This window comes from Strix uralensis, chromosome Z (genome assembly GCF_047716275.1).
Source record: "Strix uralensis isolate ZFMK-TIS-50842 chromosome Z, bStrUra1, whole genome shotgun sequence".
Lineage (NCBI taxonomy): Eukaryota > Metazoa > Chordata > Aves > Strigiformes > Strigidae > Strix > Strix uralensis.
This window is the reverse complement of record NC_134012.1, coordinates 102,536,482-102,555,547: the sequence shown is the minus strand read 5'-3', so window position 1 is coordinate 102,555,547 and position 19,066 is coordinate 102,536,482. Positions and strand designations below refer to the sequence as shown.

The 19,066-nt window shown below is 41.6% G+C and overlaps 1 protein-coding gene and 1 long non-coding RNA gene across 9 annotated transcripts in view; one reads left to right on the top strand and one right to left on the bottom strand.

The window, feature by feature from the left end:
• Positions 1 to 19,066, bottom strand: part of NEDD4L (NEDD4 like E3 ubiquitin protein ligase) — a 175,682-nt gene that overhangs the window by 62,838 nt on the left and 93,778 nt on the right. The window lies entirely within an intron of this gene.
• On the top strand, positions 15,362 to 17,522 carry LOC141938073 (uncharacterized). 2 transcript variants are annotated; one of them, XR_012627152.1, is made up of 3 exons: positions 15,362 to 15,469; positions 16,295 to 16,668; positions 17,218 to 17,522. It is a non-coding gene; the product is annotated as an uncharacterized LOC141938073 (long non-coding RNA). The 2 variants fall into 2 exon arrangements; XR_012627151.1 differs by having other exon boundaries at positions 17,170 to 17,522.

The following is a 19,066-nucleotide window of genomic DNA, read 5'->3' as shown; positions in this document are numbered from 1 at the left end:
GAAGATGCAAAAAGAAAAAAATTTAAAAGATACAACAGGATCTGTATTGCTGTATGTTGACACCCCCCTGTGATGTGGAGATGAGTCCTATCAGCCATGGTTATCAACAAACCTCTGTGGGATTTCAGAGGTGTTTTGGTTCCCTGGCCAAATACCAGACTGGGTAATAACACTCCACCCACCTACGATTCCCTTGGCATTTTCAGTTGATCATGATGTTCCCAGCTTCCTGACCTAAAAATTGTTGTGTACTATTTCTGTGCACTGTTTAAACAGATGCCACATTCCAACCCAGATATTGCTTGATTCCAGAGCTGGGTGACACTATCCCTACAGTAAATTTTACTGTGTTTTTTAATGCCTGCAGCTTCTGATTGAAGTAAAAGACTCAAAGCTCACAGTCTTCTCAGACTGCAGGCGCCCTGCACCATGTTTCAGCACACAACTACATGCCTACGTTATTAGGGCCTGGACTATCCAGGGCTGATGGCAGAAACAGCCTGATGAGGTTCAGAGCCCACCTTATATTTAAATTTATTCTAAATAAATTAAATCTGTGTTATTTCCAAACTTTTCAAATCACTGAAATACTAGTGGGTAATCCTTAATGTGACAGAAATGGGGGTGCGAAGGACACCCACGCACACGTGATTTGGTGGCTCTGGATCAGAACGTAGGTACTGTGCGGGCAGGGATGGGATGGACGCACTTTCAGGGTCAAGGGATGAGAAGGGGTGCGCGATATTCAACTGCTCCGAGATCCCCCTCTGGCAGCAGCGCTCATCGCCAGCGTACGGGCTGGAGGCGAACGCGTGGGGAGGCTGCAGAACTGTGTGTGCACACTTGTGCACTGCACTCATCGACTCCGACCGGGCTGTGCTGGGGGCATGTGAGCGCGAGACCTCCAAGCTGCAAACCAGCTAGATAATAACAAATACAAGATGTTTGGTATTATACACTCGGATCTTGTGTCCTGTGGGTGCCTAAGGGTCAAATCTTTATTTTCTGTTGTTTAGCTCCTCATCTTTCCTTCACGCCTAACGGCAGGAGCTCCTGGCGCTGGAGAGAGAGAAGTCACCCAGCGCAATCCACCCTGTCACCTAACCAAACACGGCCGAGGGGCTGTTATCATTACCGGACAATTTTAACCCTGGCAGCCTTCCTCACAAAGAACGATCAGCATGTCAGCGTAAATCATCCCCTCAAGGTGCAGAAGTACACGAGGCTTTGGGGACCCAGCTTTAAGCTGATGTTTTCCAAAAGCCGAAAGCTAATGACACAGTTTAAGCTGGGAGAACCTGGCAAAACAAGCCAACCTGGCAAAGAAAAACACGAGACTGTATGGAGGTGGTTACCACCACATTCAGCAGCCAAATTGTGAGAATACAAAGTGTAAAATTAAGCACGAATCAAGCAAATTTTACTTATGTATTACTTAAGCCCTGCACTTGAGATATGATGTACCATCACTGCCAAGTGCCAGGGAAACCCTTCCAAGAGTTTTAAAGACTCAGTTACACAGCAGCAAATTTGCACAACATAAATACAATAGAGCTGCACATACCAAAAAGCAATATACCAGGCCAAGAGCAGAAAATACCTGCTGCCTTTACATAAAACTACATGAAATCACACGTTTTACCTTGATAGAGAGCTCTTTAATTAGAAAGCACAGAAACACAGCTCAGTGATGTAACAACGTAGCAAATTCCTGCTTTTGTTACTTTATGAACAAAGCCAGCATTCATTTTACAAGAGCAATTATTCTAACAGAGGAAGCCATTGTTGCATTAAAAATATTTTTACAGATAACACAAAAAAAATCAATCATTTTGTCCTCCTCAACAGAGGAACGTGTTTAAAGAAAACAACAGAAGAAATGACAAACTGAGACACGTACTTTCCCTCCTCCCCACAGAAACAATCAGATGTCCAGTTTCCTTAATTTGTCTCTCAACTGCTAGAGCCCTTAGATTTCTGATAAGGTAGCTGAATGGGGAGAACACTGAACTCTACTTTTATTGAAGGCTTTAAAAATGAAAGGGACCCCAAAAAAACAAAAGAGGATTTCTGTTCATATTAAGTATTTTTTAATTATTTTTTGAAAACTAACAGCAAAATATGATTAATTGAAAGAAAGCACATTCATCTTTAACTGTTTTTTGACTATAACCTTAAAATGTTAATTAGCCATCGCAGATGTCTTTCCATACCTAAGGCATACCGGCTCCCTGATCTCATTCACATGAATAAAGCTACATAGTTAATTTTATTATATTCACTTATCCTTTGATGAAAGGAATACCAAAATTAAATTCTTAGTTGGCAAGTTTCAGTAATTTTTCTTTCTTCTTACTAACTGAACTGCAACAAACCTCTTTTCATTTACATCAACTTAAAGGAAGTCTGTCAGTTCCCAGTGTAATCTCCTCTCCTTTCTTAAGTAGAGTGTTTTCAGCAGTACTTCCATTTTTCATTTGATAATAATGGCAATTTATTATACTTTTGCAGTTAATCTATGCAACCTGGCCACAAAGATTTTTACTAATCTGTTCTTAATCAAAAATGTTCTAAGCAATTAAGGTTAAAATCTGAGCTGAAATTAAACACAGTTATCACTTCAGAGTAATATGTGAGAAAACAAAAAGTTACTCTCCCCAGAATTTGCCCAAGTTTAACTGAATAATCTGACTTAAAAATACATTAATTCAAAGATTACTTCTGTGGCAATACCTGAGATCATTATTATCCCAGTGTATTTCAAACACAGTCACCTAGATTTGTAAGACGGAACCTTAAACTCTGGTTTCAATTAAGGAGGCAATCTCACACGCCAGTCTAATTAGCTAACTTTAACTGTACTTGTGGTCTCTCTTTCCTTCCACAATCATGATAAAAATAGCTTAAAATAAAAAACTGCCACTGATTCTGTATTTTAGACCAAATGAAACACTTTCTTCCTTGTAAAATTGTTCCTGTACCAATCTTTTATTATAATTGCATTATTACAAAAGTAAGGCTGAGGTTTTCGCATACACAATTCATGCTTTATTTCTGTACTTAAGACATGACAAAGTAGGAAGCAAAAGCAAGAGGAAGAATAGCTAACACTAAAATGATCAGATTAGAAATCATTAGAACTAATTATAGTTCATTACTACTGGAATTAATTAGAACTTTTATGTAAGAGGTGACATTTTTAATTGTATTCCAAATACTGAGAAAATAGATAAATACTCATAAAATTAAACTTAGAGTCCTTAAACGCACCACCAACACGGAGCAGCAGTTCTACCAGTCCTTTCCAAGGGCTTTCGCTCTCGGGAGGGCATCGCGCTGGGCCGTGTTTGTCTCCTGCCCAACGCTGCCTTCACAGGCAGCTATTTCAGTAGCGCCCCAGGGACACCCTGCCCGTTTCCAGCCTCTCCACACACACAGATCCCTTACTAACGTCCTCTCCAGACCTCACAAATCTGACCACCTTATCTGCATTAGGTATGAGGTCACTGAAAAGGTGTTATTAGCACCTGGTCTCTGAAAGCAGCCCGCACTGGGCTCCACTCTTCCCTGCAAGCTCCAAACCGCAATCGTTGGGCTTCATATGCCAGACTGAGAGGAGGCAGAAGGGTAAAACAGGCAGCGACGACTCAAAACGTTTAACTGACTAAAACCTTTTTTTAGCCCCTAGAATACTGCTGCACATCAGAAAGAATGTATTCTCATTTAGCCAGATCTATCACATCAAGACTTTTACTTTAAGACTGGAAACCCTCCAGTACCATTTCCATCCTTGAGGGGCAGTTAACGATCAGCCACTGCACAACCGGTTCCCAGGGTATTACGTACACTCGTGCATGCTTGCTCAAGACAACTGATCCCTGACAAGATAAAAGCGTGTAACATGCAGACGGAGGCCCTTCATGAATCAAACTAGAAATAAAAGACGTACATTTAAGTTGCAATTTCAGAGACAAGGCAGTAGTGCTCCAAAATTGTCACAGCTGAGTGAAAAAAGGCCTTTTCTTAGCAACCATGGACAACCACGACAACTGGACCCTTACTTAAACGGATTAAGCGAGCTGCAGTACATAAGCATAAATTATTTAGATTCCAAAATATTTCTCTTGCATTGCCACTGCTTATTTAAACATACTAAAAAACACTGGGCACCTATGCCAAGATCTGATGCATTCCTGAAACATGAGTAACATCCAAAAAAACTCTGGTCAATGCCAGGGAAAGACAGACTGTTAAAGATTTATTCCGTTCATTACGACAAAATGGCTTCCTATTTAGATCCCTATTATAATTAAATGTATGACACACAGCAGTCTGTTTCCACCACTCCTATTTCCTCCCTCTAACAGGGTAACAGTTATAAAAGGCTGTATCTGTGACGTATGGCAAGAGTGAATAACTGCTATTATTAGGATTACTGCATTATGAACAGTCTCTGAAAAGATGAGAATCCATTTTTCTTTAGATTTTGAACAGACCAAATGGGGAGTAAGTAAAAGAGTAGCTTTGGCAGGAGGGGGGGAGTTGATGCCTGAGAGATCCTTAACACAGGCCTGAGTTGTGAGAGGATTTGGAAAATAGGAACAGAATCAATGTGCCTAAGTGAAAGAACAGGTACAAAATCTAGAACAAAGTAAATGTGTTAGGACAGTTTCTGTCCTTTGCTCCATAAGAAATAAGGAATTACTGACCAAAAATCTCAGAACAGAACTGAAGTAATCTTCTCTGAAGAACAGTGAGACACAGTGAGATGACAATGAAGTGGACTACAGACTCACAGGGTGATAATCAAGCAAGCACCAAGTTCAGCTGAAGAAGAGAAGGCTCCGGGGAGACCTTACAGCAGCCTCCCAGTGCTGAAAGGGGCTACAGGAAAGGGGGGAGGGACTCTTGATCAGGGATAGGACAAGGGAGAATGGTTTTAAACTTACAGAGGGCAGATTTAGATTAGACCTAAGAAAGAAATTCTTCCCTGTGAGGGTGGTGAGGCCCTGGCACAGGTCGCCCAGAGAAGCTGTGGCTGCCCCCTCCCTGGAAGGGTTCAAGGCCAGGTTGGACGGGGCTCTGGGCAACCTGGGCTAGTGGAAGGTGTCCCTGCCCAGGGCAGGGGGGTGGCACTGGATGGTCTTTAAGGTTCCTTCCAGCCCAAGCTAGTCTGGGTTTCTATGACAATGCTGAGAATTTTATAGACTCGATGATAGAAACTCATCTGTAACTGCAAAATGGAAGACAAAAATATGGCAAAAACGTGAACCCTTACCAGTAAGTTCCTACAGCCTATTTATGTACTGATTGCAGTCACTCCTACCAGCTTTTGTTTTGTTTATACCCGTCTCTCTTCCTGAAGGAAATGCCTCTAAGTTTCTCATGGTAAACTTAGAAGTTTTCACCAACAAGAGTTCAACTGGACAACCACCAGCTGTATTATGGAATATGCTTAACCCATTAGTGACTTTTAGCTGTAATATTTTTTTTTAATCTGAGTTTCCATGGTTGAAAAAAAGATGGGACAAATGTCTCTCCATCTTTCAGCATTAGAAGAAGCCACTAACGCAGAAGGAACAGTAAGAGCTGTAAGCTGGTGGGGCAATTTTGCACAGTGTCTGCTCTATGACGTAACAGAAAAACCTGATCTCTCCCAATCTCTGTCAATAATTTCAGCACCTGATGCCAAAAGAACATTCCCATAATAGTTAGCTGCTAAGGGGAGCAGCACAGAGCTAGGGACATCTCTAACTTGTCCAGACCAGTTCATCTGTTCAAAAATCACCAGACTGCACATAAAGGTATCATATTCTGATAGTTAATTTGCAAAACTGTGTGACAGTGTAAGCCAATCTTAACCTGTCTGTTACACACTGGTTTTGTCACATTTATGAAACGGGCAGCACTAAGAGCAGTTTTCCAAAGAACTCTTGCTGAAACCCTTTTTTCTTGAAGGGTTACATGAAGTAACTTCAAGTTACACAAAGTATAATCTTGCATATATACCTGATGACTGTATTTTAAATCAAGGTATCTATATATTTCAGCAGCACTAGGACATGATGCTATAACCCACTTTGTGCAAGTCCTATCTTTTCAGTTTCACTGGGACATGAAAGCATTGCAAGCAGTCAAAATTTCAGAGCCATCCACCAGCTGGAGGCCAGTCAATAGTGGCACACCCCAGGCGCTAACACTGGGTTCTCCAGCGTTTAACATCTTAACTAGGGACCCAGATGATGGGAGAGAGCACACTCTCAGCAGGTTTGCAGATGATGCAGAACTAGGCAGAGCAGCTGACAGGCCAGGCGGATGTGCGGCCCTTCAGAGGCCCTGGGCAGCCGGGAGGAACAGGCACAAAGGAGTCTTGTGAAGCTCAAGGGGAAATGTCAAGTCCTGACCTGGGGAGAAGTGCCCCACTATTCCCCAGGAAAGGCTGGAAAGCTGCCCTGTGGAGAAGGGCCTGGGGTGCTGGCGGACACCAGGCTGGCCACGGGCCACCAACACGCCCTCACGGCCACCAGCCTCCCGGGAGCACTGCCAGCATGTCGAGGGAGGGGATCCCTCCCCTCTGCACTGAGTCCTCAAGCCTTCCTCACCTGAGTTACAGAGTCAGGAAGCAACGGAAGAAAGCAACGTTCTCTCTTGATGTCAGGTTTGGAAAATGCTGCTTCTCAAAACAGCAAAGAAACGTTCGCTTTATGAAGCAGAAGTACAGAGAGCACATGCAGTGCTCCAGCACACGGTACAGAACACAAACACGTGCACATCTCTTAACAGCTGAGGAATTACTAGAGTTCCAAAAGCATACTGCTCAGACTTAGAGGCCTCTCCAAGAACAGTTCACTAAACTGTGCTTGAAATTCTTGGGTGTTTTAGGACATGAAGCATCAAGCACTGAGGAAGGTATCTTGGCAATTTCCCATTATTCTTCCCATTAATACTCTTAATGCTCTAAAAATTTTTACTGAGCACCCCAATACTTTTTGCCCTCAAAGCTGCATGCCTGCTGTCTTTATAAAGCTACATCTGTATTGCCACTGGTAGGGGAAATGGAGGCAAAAGCAGTTTTCATATTGTGAATATGTCTGAGACTGCACAGAAGAATTCACTAAGGAATCACCATCCCTCATATCTAACAGAGTAAACCTTATACAAATTCTATGTTGTTGTGTATAGAAAGGTACAGAATTTAGAAAACAATGATATTCAAAGTTGAAACATTTTAGATGAGAGGCTAACTTGGTAAAGTCAGAGAGCAAAATGAAGCCAGGTTTACAACAGGAGGATTGTTCCAAGGAAGAGAAGCTGGTGGCTGGCTCTCCAAAGTACAGACAGCTGCACTTTACTACTTGGAACTTTCACAGAGGCCCAAAAATTCTTCATTTGCTCAGACTCATATTTAGCATTGCTTCTTGCCTGGGAGAGGGCAGACCCTGGGGAGGACACACAGAAGCGTACTACAGCACAGGGTATTTGTGAACTGACACACAACCTACCCACAGCTACTGGTCTCATATAACTGGTAACATACGTGGGGTATGACCTTGAAATTCCAAGTTTATAGCATAGAAAAATGATGATAAATCAATGCAGGGTGGGACACACAAAACACCAACCACCTTTTTCGTGACCATGTGAAGAAAATGACTGAACAGTTACAATACTGCACAAAAACTTGTGAAATACAGCAAAATGGAGTGTATCAGATCCCATCCTTGTGGGATCCAGTGCAGTCCAATTAAGGGGCAGAGAAACACACTTTTTCTTGCAGACTAGCAAAGATCTAAAAAGACTGAGAACCTAGGTTGAGTTTTGTTCTGGCTGACTTGGACCTCCAACACAGAAGGGCAGCTGCCTTCAGCTCCCTCTGTCAGCGAAGAAGTGCAGTTCAGTCAGATTAACAGATTTTTAGACCTACCCAGACCTCTAAAGATGACGGACCAAAGCCTCCAATAACTGCATTTCTCAGTCAGCTGGGTGCTTAAAGTCAGCTGCCATAAATGCAGGCCCTTGCGCTCCCAACACATGAATTCTGCTATCTTCCCCACAGAAGTGTCTATTTTATTTAAACTCACTCCTTGTGTATTAGCAAACACGTATTCTACTTCCTTTCAGAATTATTCACTGTGAAGTGCTGCTGCTCACATAGCTTACCTTCAAAAACCAGTAACTCACAAAACTATAGCAAATGGATTTCTGAAGTGAAGTACAACTGTAGCTGGGAACTATTCTTGCTAATACTGGTAAGCAAGGGCGGTAGGCTTGGGAAACTCCGCTATGGTGTACAATATTAAGTAGATGAAAAAGAATATAATTAGCTGGCAAATTGCTCATTAATATTGCCTTGTGTTGCAGACACATTCAAATGACACAGACCTTTTATTGCCTCCATTAGCATTTCTTCTTTTCTCCCCTTCACTAGTCTACTCACCCTACCCTTTTTCTTTTGTTCAAAGAGATGTCCTACTTTTTCTGTTTCTCCACCAACAGCAGTTCAGCCTTTTATTCAGACTCCTGGATTTCACTATACATCTGTCATGACCAATTTTTCTATGTATGGGCTTTCTTGGCAAAAGCAATTAATACAGCCCTCAGAAAAGCCAAGTACTCTAAGAGTATAAATGCACTAGTGTGCTAGGGGGGTTTCTATTCCTTCTAAAGCTGTTCCAGTGCTCACTACCTATCCTGGACAACTGCAGCAACTGAGATTCGAGAGATGCAAGAGCTCAAGATGCAGAATGCACGCAACTCTTGCAACCACACCAAAAGATTAGCAACAGGATAGCAGAAAAAGTTAAAAATGGACATCACCTTCTCTTAAAATGTTAACTTTTGCCTCCTGCTGCTTCTTGAAGGCGGCAGCTGAGAAGTATGACAGTGATCTTTTCCCATGTTGTCTTGACTGTACAGTAAGATTTGACGGGGAAATCATTAGTAGGTTTAGAGCCTGTTGGAATGCAGCTGCCTTTGAAAAATTGTTAGGACTGTGGCTTCTATGGGAATTGAACATGGACAAAACTGAAAAAATCCAGAAGTCATAATTTCTTGCTCATAAATTGGTCAAAAATGGAACTGCAATTTTAATAGAGCACTCAGAAAATAGAGGGATTAGTGGTGCATCACTTCCATAAGGCATAACGTATATATATTCTGCATGCACATGCATGAAGCAAGCAAACCGGTGTACTTTGTAAATTTTCTAACTACCAATTCTTCTCTCTGCAGCTCTTCTTCCACAATTTCTAGTCAAATTTACTGGCTTTCTCCATCTAAATTAGAGTAATTTTCAGGCAAAGAACTCTGCAGCAAAGAACTGTTTAAACAGTGCAAAAAATTTCTTGAAGAACAATCATCTCTTTAGTCATCCATCACACACATCATTACACTGATGCAATATTCCTTTATTACTGAGTGCTATTCCTGGATTCCTTTTCCTCAGTATATACACTGCCATACGAATTGCAAAGCAGCAGTAAAATATGACAAAACATGACTCAAGGCAAAATGAAAGTCCCCAATTTTCCATTCAGCAGACGCACTGATTTCTGCTATTTCATACTCTCCTTGCCCATGCTACACCCTTGGGCACAAGCCACTGTAAACAGTTCCAGGCAGGCTGAAAGACCAGTAATCCCCACAGTGCTTTGAAATTCACTGTAACTTGACCACATAACACAAGGTACTCAAATGACCAGAGACAGTTTTTGAAAGCCACTAAATGTTTATCTGACCCCTTGTGAACTCTTAATAAAATACTTGGCTGTATGGGCAGACAAACAGCAACTAACATTTATACAAGCTACAGTTCCCACTGAGAGCCTGTCGGTTATGTCCTGCTACCAGAATTACAGCTCCTTCACCTCAAAGCTGAAGTCTCTCTTACTCTGGAGAAGCTGAAGGTGCATCTTTATCAGCAACATTCTAGAAAACTGCAATTTAAGCCAGCCTCAGTAAGAATGTAGGGTCAAGCTTCTGTTTAGTAAATACACGCTAGAGTCCAGCAGTACTTTGAAAATTCTGTTCTTACTAAACAATGTGCGAGTGTCCCATACATTGCTGAAGAGGGAAGGGAGCAGAGGTCACATTAAGCACCTTCCCCAGGTATTCAGCTCTATTATATTAGGACCCATCGACACGCTTATCTTGGACCGTGCTGCAGTACTCGTGGCCGATGGAAGAATTGTAGACTGAGGTTCAAGAAAAGAGAACCATGAATAAAGAAAAAAGAAGTCATGAAAGTATCAGGAGGCAGAGAAATGAGATAGCAGTGACAGAACCAGAGAAAACATGCTGACATCTGCTCAGATGAAATTTTCCAAAGGTACTAAGCACATTCTTTCAACCCTCTAATCCGAGTAGCACTTATGTTCAGGAAGGCATTAGATTTGGCAATATCCGACATCATGTTTTTGCTTTAATGATTTTCCTCATGTTAAGGAAAAAAAAACAAAAGGCATTGCAAGAATTCTAAACGCCAAGTTTATCTGACACAAGAATGTCCTATACCTGTTATTTATTAGGACACTGAGGGGACACATGGCTGACCAGAGAGAAACAGGAAACCAGCTCATGTTGAGGCCACCAAAATGCTGAATAGCGGACAGTTAACTGGTCATCTTAATTTCGTTACCTGAATGATCATTTACACCAATACACGTTCAGCCACTTTTTTTCTTGCTGAGGCAAAGAACTTTGAGAGCTGATAAATTTTAAAGGTTAGAAATAACACACGTGTTCATAACAGAAAGAATAGCCAAGACTGTGTCGGCTTCCTGGACTTTGGCATTTCCAGCTGTGGAACAGGCACGCGCACGCTTCCCTGCAAGGCCTGGCTCGGCAGCCCCGTGTCAGCGGGGACTACATCTGGCACAGGGGAAGAAGGCCGTGTCTTAGTTTATACTTTGGATTGTTTGACGAACTATGCTATTACCAGACTGCTCCTCAGAAGTGATCTTTCAGAGAGTTCCCAAGCTGGTACAAAAACCACCCCTCCAAACAATCTAACTCTCACCCTCGAGCTTGTGCCTTACAGCAGGAAACCAGAGCCACGCCCATTTTAACTATTCATTTGATCAATGATTTTTTCCTCTAATGTAACCTGTTTCTGATGGAATTTAGAAGCTTATGAAAATTCAACTTAGAATAATGTGAATTTTTGTTTAATTCTTTAAGAAAAGTATAGTTACTAGTTTATGTAGATCAGTCAGTAATATTTACTGCAAAGTCTTTATGGTGGGTAATTAATTTAAATTTCAGTCATAAAAAAACAGTAGGGTAACTGGTAATATTATCTCACATGGTGAAAAATAAAGAACATAGGGGAAAAACCTTGAAAAGTTTTTTTTTCATGTTGTGCACATTTTTTTAAAATCAGCTCCCAGTTGTTTGTATCCTGAAATTCTGCACCATGAGTTGCTCTTTCTGTATTCTAAATTTGCTTAGAACAAAAAGCAGGAAAACCAGAACTCCAGAAATATTTGCTGCAAATGTTTGGTCGGAAATGCTAATCCCCGTAAAATTCGGGAACACAACAACAAAAGGCAAGGAGGAGTTCCCTCCAACTCCAAGCTCACAGAACCTCGCCGGGAGGAGACCGCAGCACAAGGGAAACGCACACATCAGCTCCATGGAGAATGGAGCTGGCGCTGCAAACTGACCACTCCAAATTCCTTTCCCCCTCCTCTTCCCACATCTGTTTGGGCTGGCACCCGGCACAGGAGATCAACTGATGTCACCTGCCCAGTCCAGCACTGCTGGAACTCACTGCTCGGGACAAAACCAAACGCGGAAAGCAGGCAGACAGCTCAGCAGCTTGGGGACAGGAGAGGCGGTTTATGTGGACCTGCTGCCTGAAACCACAGCGTGAACTCGCCAGGGAACGTTCCCCCCACCCGCAACTGCTGCTCCATCACCTCCCAGACTCCCAGCTCCTGCTGCTCATGAACAGGATCAGCGCAGCGAGCGGTGGGTCACGGAACCAATAGATCAGTAAAAAATGCTGATCATAACAGATGCAAAAAGAATCACATGTTTTGAAATCACAGGCAGGCTCCCAGGGACGAGCACGTTCTGCAGATACCCTGAGAGCCCGGCTCCCCAGAGCAAAGGTGGGCGTTGTTCTGCCTAACGCCTTCCAGCAGACGTACCTTGTCGCATTCCCCGCGGTTAGAAAGTTCAACTGCCTTCTCTGTTTCCATGTGCTCTTAGCTTCATGACACAGGAACTATTTAAGGTAAGATCATACTCCGTAACTCCAAATAAGTGATAAATTAGATGGGTATTGTAGTAACACCCAGTCTTTAGTATCAGGAAAAGTTAGGCAGGATTGATAAATTTCAAAGATATCAGGTCCTACTGTGGGATGAAGATGCATCTAGTTAATAGAAAATTAAAATATTTTACATTTTTATGTACAGATACACTCTGCAAAGTTGGGCAGTTGGTTAATTGTCCAAATTCACAGTATTTACAAGTCTATATAGGGAGAACCACCAGATTCTGTACAGAAACCCTTCTCCACACGCTTTTTATTTCTCCTAACAGAAAACTAAATATCAAAAAACTAGCACAATGCAATGCCAATTCCCTAAGCCAAAGCCACCACAAGGTTTACTGTGGGGATGGCAACAGTAAGACAGTTTCGGTTCCACTTCTCTCATTAAATATGAAGCAGGTAAGGTTTGCTTTAACTCTAGCTGTTTGCATTAGGGCGGATGTTGCAAGGCCAAAAAGATATTAAAAATGGTGACATCAGAGAAAACCCAATCTATTAAGAGCAGTTTCCCACATCTAAACAGTTGCTGTACGGTTTTCCCATGCTCAACTACTGTATCATTACCCACAAAGCCCACATCTGCAAAGAACAAAAAAAAAAAACCACTTCACTTAAGATCAGATCTTTTAATAGAGTAAATGAAAAACATAACAGATCTCAAATAATGTCACCACAAATTAATTGATTTCTGAAAACCCCTTTGGTTTTGGCTTTAAGCACCAAATTGTAGCAGCTTTTTTTGCATTTCATACTTCATGTATTACTGCAAACTTTCAGAAGTTATTAGTGCACAGCCTCACTTCCAAGAGAGGTAATCGTTTGAAAACGGAAATATAATTTATTTCATTATGAAATTTTTATGTCCAGAATTGACTCACAAAAGCACATTTAGGTTCTGGATTACATCCAAACTGATAATTATGTTTTAAACTACTTCCATTGTAATTCTTGATATTCCTTATTTTCCTCGTTCTGTTTTAGGGCTGTACATGTGACTGCACACAACTGACTGGAGAGCAAAAGGGCAGCAATACCAGGAACAAGGAGAGAGACTGACTATTCAGTGCACATAGGTTGGGATGAAAGTAATCACAGAGTTGGTATCAGATCTGTTTTCCAAAATTCAGAATCAGAAGATTAGTCTTAAAACAAAATGTCTATTTTTGAGGTCCTTACTGAACCATAATACCATTCCTCCTGGAATCAGGAGAAAAATCTTCCACATATTTCTGAATGTAAATTAATAAAACAAGCAAATATTTAAGTACATCAATATGTCACTGTCAAAGAAACAGCAAAGTCTGCCTTTTCAAAGGTGTATCAGCCTGTGTAATGCCAGGAAAACGCAGGCAGATTTAAATGCCTCCTTCAAAACAGTTTTTCTTCCCTGATGGTTGCTACGCAAATAGAAGCAACCTTTTATTGAGAGTACAGATTGTCCTTTTAGATGAAAAACTGTCTTCAGCACATTTCCTTCATTCAGTAGCATTCATTTACTGAATCTTTCCTACAAAGTATGTTCAGAGAAAGCTCAATTTACAGTTCAGAGTGGTTTTGGTTTTTTCCCCTTTTTCCCCCCAGAGCTTAATGATAGCACTTTATCTTGGGCAGGAGACAAAGCAGACAATCTGCAGTATGTTGCCAAAACAGGAACAAAGCAAAATAAGATTTTACTTTAAAGTATGTGAGAATTTAAAACTCTTCCAATGACTCAGAAAGACTGATAATCGCAGAAGTTGACAGGCATAATCCTGAGGACTGGAGGACCTGCTACCACTTTTGAAGATGTTAGAAATTTCTGTGTGCTCATCTGTCAGCAGGGAACAGACTGAAATATATGGTACGCTGAGACCTACAGACTCGTTGCTGAGCAAAGAAATTCTGCAGCGTAGCTCTGTCGACCGGCGAGCTTTCCCAGTGGCAACCAGATAATGCTGTGCTTGGAAGGTGCATTGTTCTGGCAAAGCTTGTATCTGTCCCCGCTCTGGCTCCCCTCCTCCTGTCTGAAAGGGTTGTTTGTTTGCCGCTGTGCCCCAAACAGGACTTTGGCTGGCACTGCTGCGCTGCCGTTGCAGTTTGGGATTTTGTCCCACGCTCCAGCAGACACGTGTTTACGCGCAGAGTAACGTTTGAGTGTGGATGTACCTATGGTGAAGATGACCTCTGAGCAGTCAGTCTGAGCAGCTTCGCTACCTCAGAAGAGCTGATTATTAAGCTGAAGCCTTTGGAATGACTATGGCTAAATGTAAGAACAGAGCAGTGAAAGGAAGTTCATGAGGGCAGCTTCAACCATACTGAAGTCGATGGCAGAATTCCCAACAGGTTCAGATTGGTCAAGGTTCAGCCATATACCTTCAAATCCTACAAACCAAAATCTTATATTGCTGTCTGAGTCTGCATGAAGGCCCCGAGTTGGACCTCGTGGAAGATCAGGCACAGACAGCTTTGCTATCTTCACTGAACATTTTAGTTCACAGCAGTTATGCTCAGTCCTTCACAGGAAGCAATCCCTACCCCTCTTTCACCCAGCTAGTTTCTCGTTTCTATTTGGCAGGTTTTATCTCAGCCTGCAGGGAACAGAAGCCTGTTCCTCTGACTCACTCCACAGCGCAGCCGAGAGCGAGTCACACGGCAGCGCAAAGCGCTCCGACTTCAGAAAGGACCTTTCGCAAGACTGGAAGTGAATCGGGAAAGCTGATAATGTCACAAGTACTGTAAACTATATAAATAAACGAAATCTTTCAGAGTTACGCCGTAGCTTGATTCGTGCGCCTGGTAGAGTATCTCTTGCAATCCTATGCCTTAAAGCATCAATATTAAAAAAAACCCTTCATGAATCAGTGTAGGGCTAGAAATCCATCTTATGGATTGCTGAACTCTGGGAGGCTGAGTGTGAGTAAACACGCTGCTACATACCTGCAAGCTGCATCACCAAATATACCGCAGCGTTTCCCAACAAGAATAGTTCACTTGTGGTTCTAATAATTCAGTGTGCTGGCAAGCACTCTCTGATAGAGTTTCTAAAAATACTGAAGTGTTAGTAACACGGCAGCTACAGCAGCCTCCGCTGACAGACCTTTGGAGAGAGCACAAGACTCGGTGTGTACGTTGAAGGAGACTCTGCTCAACTTTTCAACAATAAAGTTTAGTTCCACTTCCATGGAATTTGAAGAAAATAAATGTCTTGTGGTAATATGAGACTGAATATAAAACCATGCTTGAAACAGATTTCAAATAACTAAATGGTTAGGATATTTGTAATTTAAAGTCTTTACACTGAGTACTAAAAGATTAAAGTATTACTGCTAAAATGCACAAAACTTGTATTAGTTTTTCACTATCAAGGACATGTGCAAAATATAATGGATAAAATTCTTAGCTTTGATAATAATGCTTTAAATCATATTTAGCAACATAAATATTTTAAATAACTGTGATTTAACATAATCCCTTAAATAATAATGCTAATTCCACATCTTGATATGCTGTGGGTTTTATTTACAGGATGTGGAGTAGAAATAATTTTAAGAGCAGAAAAAAATTTATTTTTGTTTTTTAAAAATTACATACACTCTTTTAAGCACTTACTTAAGGTAAAACTTAGGCTATAACTTTCCCCAGGAGGATTATTATCAGTCTCTAATGTCTTCTTTGAAAGGATTTTCACTGTTTGATGATTACATTCCTTTTTAAAGTAGCTTATTTTCAATAATAAAAGCATGTAAATACCAGAGTTTTATGCTTGTGTTTTTCTAAATACCATACTCCAGAGTTTTATGCTCCAGCAATCTGTTGAATACTAAAGTTAACGCTGAATATGTAGGCTCCTGTTGCCTTATTTATTATAAACAGTGATTGTATATTATTCTTTGCCATTAAAAAAACCTCTTAAGTCTTCAACAACTAACTGAAAAGTAGGTCAGTCAGGTCAGAAATTTACAGCTGAATCTCTCTTTTACTGAAGATAAAAATCCGACCATACCACAAAGTTTATATTCTCTTATTCTTTTCTAGAATACGTAAGATACAGCCTGGAAATGTCAGTCACCCGAGAGGTTCTTCCTTGCGACCCAGGCTGAAGGGGAAGATGAAGCCCTGTACCAGAGCAACTGAACCGCTCTGAACTTACCCCACAGTATACAGTGCAGTATGGATTTTATTTGCACAACTCATCTAGTCAGAAGAAAAATTTTTTTTTTTTTTACTTTCACTTCCAACACACTGTACCCCCTTGCCTCCAAGGCTTGAGGAGTCAGCACACGACAGACCTGTAAGCCGGAATGGCATTCTGGTAGTGATAATGCCTGGGACTTTAACTCCAGAATTAGCTTTTCCCACATATATAAGACACAGATACTATAATATCAGAGGATTTAAATAGAGCGAAGGTGAGTTTTTCCCTTTTTATTTATTTGTTATTTTGAGACAAAACCTGCATGGTCATACTGCTGATTTTATTAACCTATTTTGCTGACTTCTGGAAGCTACCAATGCCATCCTATTAGATGAAAAAACAGATAAAAGCACCAGATTTTAGAGAAATGTATGCAGTAATACATTTTACACTGAGATTTAACATAGAAACTAAGTAAACAGGATGGATTTGGATTAGCTTTTTGAACTAGAACAGGCATAAAACATGCACATTCCTAAATTCTTCATTACTTGACAGCTTTTCTCAAATAGGAAAACAGCTGAATAGGACAAAAAAGCAATCCAGACTCTGTATCTGGTTTATTATCTGTAATTTTCTATACCAAAGCTGCTCTGGCTGGCACCTTCAGCGTTAAGACTGTGTCAGCATTTCCATTATAAACTGAAGGCCTTATAAACTCAGCTTTCAAGAGATCACTGTGTACTGAAACTCAGCATACAATTTTTCCATGCAGGAGCAAATAGTTTATTACTGCTGTTAAAAAAAGTGATGTTATTTCCAGCACTTCTGCTTGAAGTTTCTTTACAGAAGAATACCAAAAGATACAGCTTTCAGGAAGAAAAACGCCTGACAACGAAGTCTAATAAAATTCAGAATCATTTCCCAGGGAAATTTGAGACTGTGTAGGGATAAAGACAGCACTGCCAATTCTTGACTGCCTGAAAACCTGACTGACAATTGTGGATGGATTTCTTGATTCTGCAAGCTGATCTACACTGCTTGCAGTGTGCTGTTTGTCCTCCACTTACAGGAGAAAAAACCCCCAACAACTCAAATCCATGAAAAATAAAAGAAAAAAACCCCAAATCAGCCTGCCCCTTGGTACTTTCCTTCTTGTAGACTAGCTTCTGCTCTATACGTTTGAACATGACAGCCTGCCCCTTCCAGGATGGGAAGATCTTTTACAAACAGATGTGCAAGCTGGTGTAAAGGCTCATTAAGGAGGGGGCCAGGTGACTCTGGGGGTGGGGGGCAGTTACACACGAAGGCAAGGCCCAAAGGGGGCTGTAACCTACAGCAGAGCCCTGAACAGAAAAGGGTGAAAAAGAAGGTTATCTCTGGGCACAGCCTGTTGTGGTCGGGGAGATCTTTCTTTCAGTGCAACCTAGAGGTAGGTTTGTTGAGCAGAGAGGAGGGAACAAGAACTGACTTTGTCCTTGACAGAAAACCTAAAAAGACTCGAGGGATGGAATTCATCACCTCTACCTGCAGATGTCAACCAAGTCCTTATCTGCACAGAACAGAGGCTTTCCAGATAGCCATCTGCACTCCTTGTATAGCAAGCGGAGAGACGGGAAATTCATAGCACTGTTCATTTGAGCTATTTTAAACATCTAGCTAAGGGCAACATGAATTATGTTCTAGAAACGCCTGTTAGAGCCCAGGCAGCAAGCCCTGAAGGAGGTCTCCAAACTTAGACATGTGCAATGTACAGATAAAGTCGCCGAGCAGCATCAGGCCTGGGCAGCGCCGGCAGAGAAATCGGGCTGTTAGAGCAGTGCCCGAGCGCGGGCGGCTGTACCGATTCAGCTGCCCTGGCAAGAGACACTTGCTTCTGACACGGCTTTTGCCTGGTTTAGAAGACCTCCACGTTTTCAAGAACATGCTCCTGGTATAACGAAGGCTAGCAAATAAACTGTTAACGATTTGACTCTCCTTGTTTTGTACCACTCTGCACGTCAGACCTTAACAGAGTGACTGCTGGTCCCAGCATACTTCATCATCCACATGAGAACAGGACAGGCAGCTAAACAGTGGGAGACAAGTTCCTTCAGAACAGGATTTCTCCCATTTTTGTCTGTGTGTTCTCTGGACTTCTCAGACACTTCGTCTTGGTTCAGAAATTATAAGGGAAACAATTAAATTTCTTTTCCAATCCAAAAGCACCACCATTTCCCATACCAACTCAAGGCCTAAAGAAGTATCAGCCTGGGGCTAGTTAAAGATGATGAATGATGTTAAATCAAGTGCTGAATACTGTGTCAGTGACAGGCTGGGGAGTGCCCACAGGAGTGGGCAAGAAGGGAAACACTCAAAGAGAAAATTAAGACTGCATTAACTAACCTGAAACAATTAACTCTGGCAATGGTTATCGGGGGGGGGGGGGGGGGGGAGGAAATCTCCTTTCACTTCACTTCATCTTTAAAGATTTCCAACAGTTTTTCTTGTGCTGATCAGCAATACCTAAACCATCTCATCTGGCATCTCAACGCCATCTCAGGAAAGAGACTTGAAGACTTTGCCATAGTTTACACTGAAACATTGAAGGATTTTTATTTTTTTTAACAAAATGGATCGGTCTATGTATGAAAGTAAAAAACCAGAAAATTCAATGCAGAATTGAATTTCAC